Genomic DNA, 11,530 nt, shown 5'->3' with positions numbered 1-11,530 from the left:
AGGGCATTGCGGAGTATGGCACATTATATTTTTTTTTTCCTGTGGTCGCCGTGATCTGTCAGTGCAAGGTCAAAAACTGGGGTGTAAGGTAGTCTTGTCAGATGAGGCCACAGCCATTTTAACGAGACCATGCCCATTTTTTCGAGGCCATGTCCCCTTGTCGGGAGCACTCGCGCATACCTTTTTCTTTTTATATCTATATGGGGGGTGCATTTTTTATGTCAAGGGGGGGGGGTCATTTTTTAATCTCGCACTAGGAGCCAAATTGGCTAGAAACAGCCCTGCCAAAACGTTGGTGTATTTTTCATGCATTGAACATAAATATAATGATGGTTCCCCCAGCAATATTTGATATATGTTTACTGCACCTGATATTCCCAAATGGTCTCCCATCCAAGTACTGATCAGGCTTATCACTGCTTTGCTTCCAAGATCAAACAAGATTTGGCGTAGCCAGTAAAATATGGCAGTAAAGGGTTACAAATTCACAAATGAGAGAGTGTGGTTATTGACCATTGTACCAGAAGGAAAGTAGTACTTCTGCTGTCCAATTAGCTAGCACTGGGTCTCTGTTACGGATACATTGCAGAGAATGATTATCTGACAATGAATGAGAAAGTACCGAACTACAGGTAATGACAGTAAGTTAGGTTAAACACACCACCTTCTGCTGTCAACTGTCTTATAGGGGTTTAATATTTACAGTTGATGAGAGCAATAGGGTGCAGTGGCCTATTAAACATAGAAACATATGCAGAACCTCTGATAACAATAGTCAAGTGTGGAACCAAAGCCCCTCAAAGCTTACTCTCTTGCATTACGGCAATGTAGAATGGGTCACCTACTAAAAACTACTGTTTCCATATGTATAACTAAACAACTTAGCTTAATGAAGAAGCCTCATTAACTTATATCTGTATATAAAATAAAGTTTAGTATTTTTTCAATGCATTTGATATTCAAATTCCTTGAAACTACTGTAGATAGAAATCACCAATTATATAGCAGAAGACTATGACAAATAATACTTAAACCATACCTCAGAACTTTTGAAAATTATGTCCCGGGACTTTGCCCACATGACATTTTTGGGACATGACCGCATGTCACAACCCAATTTATCATGCAGCTAGATGAAATCCCTTTTTAATAAGAACTTATTCTTTGTCTGAATTAAAACATTTATATTAAAACCTCCCCAACTGTTACCTCTTGTTAAATCCCCCTTTTTGTTCATAATCTGCTATTTAAGGCCAGTGTTTTTCTTCTACATTAAATTCAGGGAATTTGGAACTTTTCTATTTCTCCTTCAGGCATTAATCAAAGTGATACCTGAACTTGAAATCTGACCAAAATCATGCTCCGTGAAGGTAGTGCATTACATACAAACCCCGAAAAAGGCTGCTCCACATAGCATACACTCAAGCATTCATAAGATGATTAACAAAACTGTAACAGTCTTAGTAAAATGAACAGCAAAAGAAAACATTGAAAATAAAGAATTCAAGATCCAGTTAAAAGTTAAATAATAATAATAATAATAATAATAATTCATTGACATCAAAAAATGAATGTACAAGTACAAAATAATACAAAGAAACCAATACTTTCTTGTTATGTGTTTCTGCAGTATGCCACCTAGAACTTCCCTCTCAAGTCTCTCTTTTCTCTCTCTTCACCCCACTTTAGATCTAATATTTATACTTATGTGTCAGATGATGTCATCAAGACTCATCTGTAGATTCACTGGAATAGGAATGTGGTAATAAAAGATTAGAAATGTAGGAATACAAAAATAATTACTTCGCTTGACATATGTCCATTTTTCCCAAAAGACCTTGCAGGTTGCCATTTTAAGTTTATAACTTCCTTTGACCTTATATAGTCTTAGCTTCCTATGTTTTCAGGGACCATTTTAAGTACATTCTAAAATTTAATAAAACATTATTTCTATAGCTTTTAACATCAGTTCTTGTTTTTATTGCCATGTATATATACATATGTATTTATGCATCTAAATATATATATATACCTAGATGCATAAATACATATATACAAACACACACACACACACACACACACACACACACACACACACACACACACACACACACACACACACATATATATATATATATATATAGAGAGAGAGAGAGAGAGAGAGATGTGAATGGGTTCTATTACTGGGGTAGCATGTCCCCTCCTTGCTGTAAAAGAACCAGGTGGCACTCCTTGGATTTTGCAACAATAAGTAAGACTGTATTAAGCAAACATAATATAAAAAAAGTGCAGGCATTTTGCAGATCACTATCACTGCTGGCATTTTTCTTAAGGTGCTATGCTGTGAGTGAAAGCATAACAAAAGCCAAACAAACATGTGCATGTACATATCTTTACCTTAAGTAGGAAAGATGAGTAAGGCTGCCCGGCACAACGCTGCTTGAGCATCCCTGGGACCGGAAGTTTCAGCCCGGCGTTCCACCGGTCATGGACGCGGGTGTGATGATGTCAGCTTCCATCATTGCCCGGCAACCGCACTTCAACAGTCTCCAGTGGAGCCGTAACTATGGAAAGATGGGGAGGCAGAAACAGCATAAACAATTAACACACTAGTGAGCATACAAATGAGCAATCGTGTATTAAAATGTGAAGTAAGATAAAAATCATAGAACTCTGACAGCCTAACTGCGGGTAAGAAAAGTCCACTCCCGGTTTAGGAGCCCCATGGGACATGTTATCATTAATTGCATGTTAAATATGATATGTTTGCGATAACAGTATTTAAACAAATTATTGTATTTTTTTATAAACAACACAAGGCAGTTAATGGAGGTATTAACAAAATGCGTCACGGGGACATTTATGTGCGCTGATAAACCTAAGGTCTTACATATAAACAGAAAATAATATTAATGGTATTAATATTAATGGTGCCCCAGATATGGGAAAAACTGCTAATGGGCATAAGAGATACCAAAAGCTAAAAATTAAATGCACTCATTCCCAGAGTATAGGGACTAAGAATGTGATATTAACAATGGCCCAAGGATGTACCCAAAAAGGGGCAGCAGTAAAACCAGTCCCTGTATCGTTATATCAAAGGAAAACATTCCACGCAATTTGTTCATTAAGACCACTGGGGGTAAGTGCTTCCAACATGTAGATACATTTAGTCTCTTTTTGAGAAAGAATCCTAGCTTGATCTCCCCCTCATATAGGTTTAGGCACATGGTCTATGATGGTATAGCTCAACTGTGCCAAAGTGTGGTATGCGGCTTTAAAGTGGCGCCCCACCGGCTGGTCAATCCCTTTTCCCTCCAGGGCTGCCCTGATGGCTGACCTGTGTAGTGCCATGCGTTCTCGGAGAGTCCTTATTGTCTGTCCCACGTAGATCAAACCACATGGACACACGATCACATAAATATCATATTGGGATGTGCATGTAAGATAGTGCCTAATATTGTACTCCTTGTTTGTGCTTGGTTGTTTAAAGACCATTCCTGTTTCCATGTAATTACAGGTCTCCCAATTAGGGCATTTATAACATCCTTTCTTAGATGTAACCTGGGGTTTCATTGTCACATCAAATTTAACCACTCGATCTTTGAGGTTACGACCTCTCTTATAGCTTGGCATGATGGATTTCCCTCTGACGCAGGCCACTTCTGGGTCTGTTGTTACTAATTACCACAGAGCTCTAGTGGCTCTTGGTAGCACCAAGCTGTGATGAGTGGTATTATAGTCTCCTGCGTGATCTTTTGTGAGGGTAATAACAGATCCTCACTAGGAATTTTTAACACTTCCTATTTAAGGGAGAGGAAGGACCTTCTATGGTACCCTCTTTGTTGGAATTTGTTCACTACCTAGTCCAAGGCTGGTTCGACCTTCTTCCTATCACTAGAAATGTGCGGCACCCTCATTAGTTGTGATTTTGGAAGACCTTTCTTAAGGGCTGGTGGGTGAAAACTGTTATGCAATAATAGCATGTTGCGATCCGTAGGTTTGTTATAGACATCAGTAACAATTTCTCCATTCCTGATGGATATACGTACATCAAGGAAATTAATTTCCAACTGACTACATGTCAATGTCAGTTTTACAGGCGATTCTCTCAAATTGATTAACTCCAGCATGTCCCTCAGGTCAACTTCCGTACCTGTTCACAACAGCAAAAGATCATCTATATAGAGCTTGTATAATATGATGTTACCTCTATTTGCAGGTGGGGACAGAAAGAAATAATTTCCCACTGCAAATCTGTATATGTTCACATACATCAGTGCCACATAGGATCCAAAGCCAGTTAGCTGCAGATAATAGCCTCCATTATGCAAACAATAGTTATGCAAGAAAGTGAAGTACACCAGATCCAGAAATAATTGTATATCTAAAGCTTCAAATTCATTGTTGGTCAAAAACATCTTCATTGCTTCCATACCGGCCGAATGTGGAATGATAGTACACAAACTTTTTATGTTCATTGTGGCCAGAATGGTGTTAGAAGGGAAATTATGTAGGTCACCCAGGAGATTTAGTTAATGTGTTATATCTTTGAGGTAAGTAAATTGTTTCAACACCAGGGGTTGCAGTAAAGAGTCCAGGTACTGGGAAATAGGAGAGCCACATGCCGAGATTATTGGTCTCCCTGGTGTATTGCTGCTGTTCTTATGGACCTTAGGGACTGTGTAGAACATTGGAGTAATGGGGAATGGTTGCATCAGGGCTCTGGACAATTTTTGGTCAATAAGGTTCTTTGTTACTGCGTCCTTCAACAGTGTATCCAATTTTTTCTTGAACCTATTTGTGGGTTCCCCACTAAGTTTTTTGTAGGTACCCAGGTCTTTAAGTTGGTTATCAATCTCCTCAATGTACTTAAGTCTGTCCTGTATAGCTATTGCCCCACCCCTTATCCGCGGGGTATATCACGATGTCCGGATAGGATGCCAGGTCCTTAATGGCCTGGTCCTCTTCCCTCGTTACATTCCTGTGTACAAAGGGCTGTGCCCCAGCATATTTTTCAATAGATCCATCTAGGAGTCTAGAAAAGGTTTTCACGGAATCCGTTCAATCTACGTGGGACAGACAATAGGGACTTTCCGAGAACGCATGGTGCTACACAGGTCTGCCATCAGGGCAGCCTGGAGGGAAAAGGGAATGACCAGCCAGTGGCGCACCACTTTAAAGTCGCAAACCACACTTTGGCACAGTTGAGATATACCATCATAGAACATGTGCCTAAACCTATACGAGGAGGAGATCGAGCTAGGATTCTTTCTCATAAAAAAAAAGACTAAATTGTGTGGAATTTTTCCTTTGATATAACGATACAGGGGCTAGTTTTACTGCTGCCCCTTTTTGGGCACATCCTTGGGCCATTGTTAATATTCTATTCTTTGTCCCTATACTAAGTTTCATTAACTGCCCTGTGCTGTTTATTACGAAATTACTATAATTTGTTTAAATACTGCTAGCACAGATATATCATATTGTACATGCAATATATGATAACGTCCCATGGGGCTCCCACCCCGGGAGTGGACTTGCCTTACCCACAGTTAGCCTGTCAGAGTTCTATGATTTTTATCTTATTTCACATTTTAATACACGATTGCTCATTTGTATGCTCACTAGTATGTTAATTGTTTATGCTGTTTCTGCCTCCCCATCCTACCCTAGTTTCGGCTCCCCTGGAGACTGCTGATGTGCAGTTACCGGGCAATGACGGAAACTGACGCGAGTTACATCATCACACCTGCGTCCATTACTGGTGGAACGCAGGGCCGAAACTTCTGGTCCCAGGGACGCGCCAGCAGCGGCGGGCGGGGGCGGCCTTACTCATCTTTCCTACTTAAGATAAAGAAATGTACATGCACATGTTTGTTTGGTTTTTGTTATGTTCACAGCATAGCACCTTGAGGAAAAAGGCCAGCATGGCGTGATCTGCACTATGCCTGCACTTTTTTTTATATTATTTCTATTTAATACAGTATTACTTATTGTTGTCAACTCCAAGGAGTGCCACCTGGTTCTTTTACAGCAAGAAGGGGACATGCTACCCCAGTAATAGAACCCATTCATCTCTATACAAATGGAGGAAGGCACCCTGGTTAATTTCAAAGGGAAAGGGAGTCCCATAATATTATATGGATATAGATAGATAGATAGATAGATAGATAGATGATAGATAGATAGATAGATAGATAGATAGATAGAAATAGATATAGCTCTACATATATATATATATATATATATCTTTTTTATTTATTGATTTAATATTGATGCAAGTTAACTGCATCTCTTTAGTCCTTCTGTAAATTAATTCCTGATGTATTTAATAAAAATGTTATTATTGAAAAGTATTTTTTATTTTATCATTGAAATGTATGAACAATCATGGGGGTCGATTCTATTCGGCAACTTAAGAATAGCGCCGGGAATTAGCTCCCGACGCTATTCAATTCAGCTGCTAGTGACCCGCAATTGTAGGGAATTCTTCTCTCATCTCCGGGGGGATGTGAGAAGAAACCCGACAAAAGTGCTGCCTCGCGGCCGGCGCGAGGCTGATTCTGTCGGGAATCAGCATCGCCGCGGGTAGTTAAGTCGGAGATTGCCCGTTCTCCCGACAAAACTACCTGTTAAGTCGGCGAGAACGGGACATCGCCGACTTAACTGGAGCTGAATTGAATAGCGTCGGGAGCTAATTCCCGGCGCTATTCTTAAGTTGCCGAATAGAATCGACCCCATGGATAGATGTGTTCTACAAGACCTTAAGAAATAAAATAAAAATTTGTCCATTTAAACAAACTGTATCATGTCTGCAGTGGGCACTTCTTTATTAGAAGCAAAAATAATTCAGAGACTGCAGATATGAGGGTGGGATCTGAATGACAGCGGGAAATGTTAAAAAATCTGCGGCTTGGGGTTTTTCCCACAACCACTGGGTTTTAGTATTCAATTGCGGGACAGAAAATGGGACGCAATGATTTCTATAGAAATCACCACATCTTTTTTTTTTGCACTTTCAAAGCAAGTCTGATTTTTCCTAAAATCAATAATTTTAGTAAAAATCGCCGGTACTTGCTCTGGGACCATGGAGGCACCCCCCATGAGGATTAATTACATTTCCAATTAACTTAATTAGTCTGTAATTACTCACCAAATGAAGCGGGGTCTTTTCCAGCATTGGAAGCCAGTACTCTGCAGCAGCAGTGAGTATGTGAGGTGTATGTAAGTTTCTGTGTGTGTGTCTGAGTTTGTGTGAGTTTGTGTCTGCATGAGTGTCTTTGTGTATGTGAGTGACTCCAGGTCTGTGTGTGATTCCACTGTTCAGTGTCATCCCCCTCGATCCGGCCACTGGGAGAGCTACATCTCCCAGCAGCCCTTGTACCTGCAACCCCTGGAACTTCCAGCATCCCCCTCCCAAGTGAGAAGATGGAGGGGAGATCACCGGGAGCCGCAGAGACCACCGGAGACCCCGAAGAGGTATATACCACCTCAGCTCCCTTGGGAACTCCATCCATTTTTCTTTTCATCGTACCCTGTCTAACAGAGGGTATTCCCTGAGGTGAAGCTCTAGTCTGTGCAGAATTAGGTCTTAGTTTGTTTTTATATATATATATGTATATATATAAAAACAAACTAAGACCTAATTCTGCACAGACTAGAGCTTCACCTCAGGTAATACCCTCTGTTAGATAGGGTACGATGAAAAGAAAAATGGATGGAGTTCCCAAGGGAGCTGAGGTGGTATATATAAATCTATCTATTGGACTATTGATGTCAATTGTCAATAGTTGACCACAACCTCTTAAATATCCCTCATTTATTTACATATTACACAGCATGGTAATAAAACAAAAATTCACAGTTTTACAATTTCTGTCATCAATAAAAACATCCTCAATAAAAACATGTGACAATAAAAACTTTTGAAACATTTATGTGTGGGAATAGGATATTTGATCCGATTGTTCTCTGAAGCCTACTCAATGGTCATATAGTAACTTCAGATCTGTAGATGACCCAATGCGTTTTATCCAATGGACTTCATCAGGGGGTTCTATAATAAAAGTAGTCATCTGAACTTATGAGGTATTTAACGATGTGATGAAAATTATCCCACGAATTAAGAATCAATAAAATTCTTCAGTGATAAAAAATAGATAATTACTGTTGACAACCGATTTGCTGCGTGTATAAAGCTTGCCAACACTGTAATTGCACTCCTGATACATATTGATGCTTTTTGTATTTCTGCTTTGATGGATTGAACAATAAACTGATTAAAGAAAACTGGTGAGTGCACCTCGATTCATTATATATATATATATATATATATATATACACACACAAGGAAAGTCCCACACTCTCACCCGACACAGATAACGGCTGGGGTGCCAAATCAAAGCCTGATCCAATCACGGGGTCAGACTCATAGTACAATACAGTATTTCTCCACATTACAGTGGAAAAAGATAGCACTCTCCAGACTTGCGTGATTTAATGTAAATACTAAAGTCATTTATTCAAAGGATTGGTTCCATGTAGCTTCATGGCACAAAAAATACAGAAAGGGCTCACCAACGTTTCGGTCCTGTGCTAGGACCTTTCTCAAGGTATATGCCAGTCAATATACAGTCAAAGGCAGCAGTAACATCCTCAGCAGCATTAGATAGGAACCAGGACCTGCACAGAGCCTCCAAGGCCCCCTAAATATACCTGTATGCAAACAGATGGGTGAGTCATGTGTAGCTGCGGCAGGACGCGCCACTTCCGGTCAGACCGGAAGTCACGTGCCGTCGAATGCCGCACTGTATACACTCATGAAAGTGGAGCATCAGAGAATAACACCCCCAAGTCAGCTGTGTATAGCAGTGTTATTTGAATGCCCCCGGGTCCCGCTGCGGCCAGCCGAACAGTATCTACGGCTGTGCCGCGAGGTCGCTATGGCAACTCGTCGCGCCGCTATGTAATTTCCGGTTAAGACCGGAAGTCATGCGTTCCACGCTGGTCCAAGCTTTGCGTTTCAAGTAGTCAAGGTGCTCACTATAAGCAATAGCAGGAGGCGGGGCCAAATGCCACGTATGGCACACAGTGTATCAAGCAAACATAGCCAATCCAATCTGTTAGGGGGTGATAGTTGGTATATCGGGGACCTGGGTTACCAAACATAGCAACAGTGAGTTACACATTTGTCATTATTTCACAAAAATCGTGATGTGCGCTACATGCGTCACACCATGGTGAGACAGTAGTACTGATACATACCACACATAAATATTAAATACAAATGAACAATGCCCTGTGTAATGAAGTGCTATAGGAGTATGTACAAATAAATGGGCTATAAACCCTCAAAAAGAGGGGAAGTGCCCACTAGGGTCAGGTCAGGATGTGCTCACAGAACATTGGTTTAGTCACCCTACACCCCCCTCTGGCCAAACACTAGAGAACCGGCATAAAGACATACACCATAATAAACATTGAATACATAGTGACAGGTGCCATAGGCAATCCAATACGACAAAACAATAGTACTCAAGTGAGGACTCTCATGTACCAAACAGGTATAGTCAACACAATAAGGCAGTGCTGTAAGAAATCCAATAATGTATACATCTCTTATAATAATTATACAACAACGGGCCGGCATAGTCCATGGAGAGGAGTGCCGACACGGATGAAGTCAAAAATAAGTCCAACGGGTGTACCAGTCTTAGGTGGCATGTATTATGTGACCAACACGGGGGATGATGGTGAATGACGAAATGTCCACGGAACTACCTGAGAAATATCGAGAGAGGGTTATTCTTGTTCCTCCCTCTGGGGGAAATTGTCTAGTCGGTGAATCCAGTAGCTCTCCCTTCTTTTTAGTGCCAGGGTGCGGTCCCCTCCTCGAACGGGCGGTGGTACCCAGTCGATCAGCTTACATCTGAGGTTGGATACCTGGTGTTGATGCGTCAGAAAATGTCTTGGTACCGGTTGTTCTGCCTTCTTGGACTCAATGGCCTGGTGGATAGTGGTCCTGTGATTTGCCATCCTGTCACGGAACCGCCTTGATGTCATCCCGACATAATATAGTCCACATGGACATGTAAGGATGTAAATGACGTGGTCCATAATACAGTGTAGTTTATATTTAATCTTGATGGGGCGTCCAGAATGTGGATGAGGAAAAGTTGGGCCAGTGAGCATGCTCCGGCACGTGGTGCAACCAGTGCATTTGAAACATCCAGGTTTCTGTTCTAGTAGCCATGTTGTCCTGCTGGGGATGGTCGGGGTGGCTGTTGGTGTCAATAGAAGTTGTTTAAGGTTTGGTGCTTTTCGGTACGCCATCATCGGGGGTCGTGTGCTTTTCTCCTTCAGTGAGGTATCTGATGTGATGATGGGCCACCTCTTACGGAGGGCTTTACTGATATTGCCGGACTGGTTGTCAAACATCATAGTGAATACCATCCTATCGGCGGCGGTGGTGTTCGGACTCGTGGAAGTGATGTTCGTACTCGTATTGGTGGTGTCTGGTGTTGTGAATTTTACACGGGCTTTGTGTAGACAACATTGTATACAGCCACCAGAGTATCCACGTTCACGGAATCTCAGCGACATATCATGCAACTGTTGTTCCATGTTCATTGGGTTAGTGTTGTTCCACATAACTCTCAAGAATTGTGAGATGGGCAGATTCTCTTTGAGTGCTGGTGGATGTTGGCTGGTGGATAGAAGGAGGGTGTTCCTATCAGTGGGTTTCCTGTAGAGCATGGTACTGATCACATGATCTTCTATGGTGACCGTGATGTCAAGGAAGTTGATATGGTGGTCATCAATCTGGTGTGTGAATCTTACCGGGCTTTCCAATTCATTTAGCGTCAGGACCATCTGGTTGAACATCTCGGTCGTCCAAGTCCAGAGGATGAAAATATCATCGATGAAGCGTTTGTACATCAATATGTGAGTCCCATAAGTTGGCAGGATGTGCATCTTCTCGTAGGCCGCCATATAGATATTCGCATACGCCGGCGCCAGATTTGAACCCATAGCGGTCCCAGATTGTTGTACGTAATGCTTATCCAAGTAAGAAAAGTGATTGAGCTTCAGTACTGCTTCGGCTAGTTGAATAATAAAGTCAATCAGAGGATTTGCTGGAGGATGGGCAGTGAGGGCCTCTCTCAGTGTTTGCAGACCTTCTTCGTGCGGGATGATAGTGTACAGTGAGCATACGTCCATTGTTGCCAATCGGACATCTCCACTTAGTTGTGGTAAATCGGAGAGTTTGGTGAGAAAATCCATGGTGTCCCTTATATAGCTATCTGACTGTTGTACTATTTGTTGCAAAAATGAATCCACGTAGACTGCCAGTGGTTGCAACAGTGAATTTCTTGACGAAATGATTGGCCTACCTGGTGGGTGAGAGAGTGTCTTATGGACTTTGGGTAGGGTGTATATGATGGGACACACTGGGTGAGTGACTGTAAGAAATTCAAAAGTGTGTTTATCAATCCACCTGGATTGGAGACTGTGTTGTAGTAGGCGG

The 11,530-nt window shown here is 41.5% G+C and overlaps 1 pseudogene; it reads right to left on the bottom strand.

Moving 5' to 3' along the window:
- Window positions 1–356: 356 nt before the first annotated feature.
- Window positions 357–475, bottom strand: LOC134941328 (5S ribosomal RNA; annotated as a pseudogene).
- Window positions 476–11,530: the final 11,055 nt, after the last annotated feature.

The sequence above is a fragment of the Pseudophryne corroboree genome, chromosome 1, assembly GCF_028390025.1.
Source record: "Pseudophryne corroboree isolate aPseCor3 chromosome 1, aPseCor3.hap2, whole genome shotgun sequence".
Lineage (NCBI taxonomy): Eukaryota > Metazoa > Chordata > Amphibia > Anura > Myobatrachidae > Pseudophryne > Pseudophryne corroboree.
The sequence above is the reverse complement of the archived record's forward strand: the minus strand, read 5'-3'. Positions and strand labels throughout refer to the sequence as shown.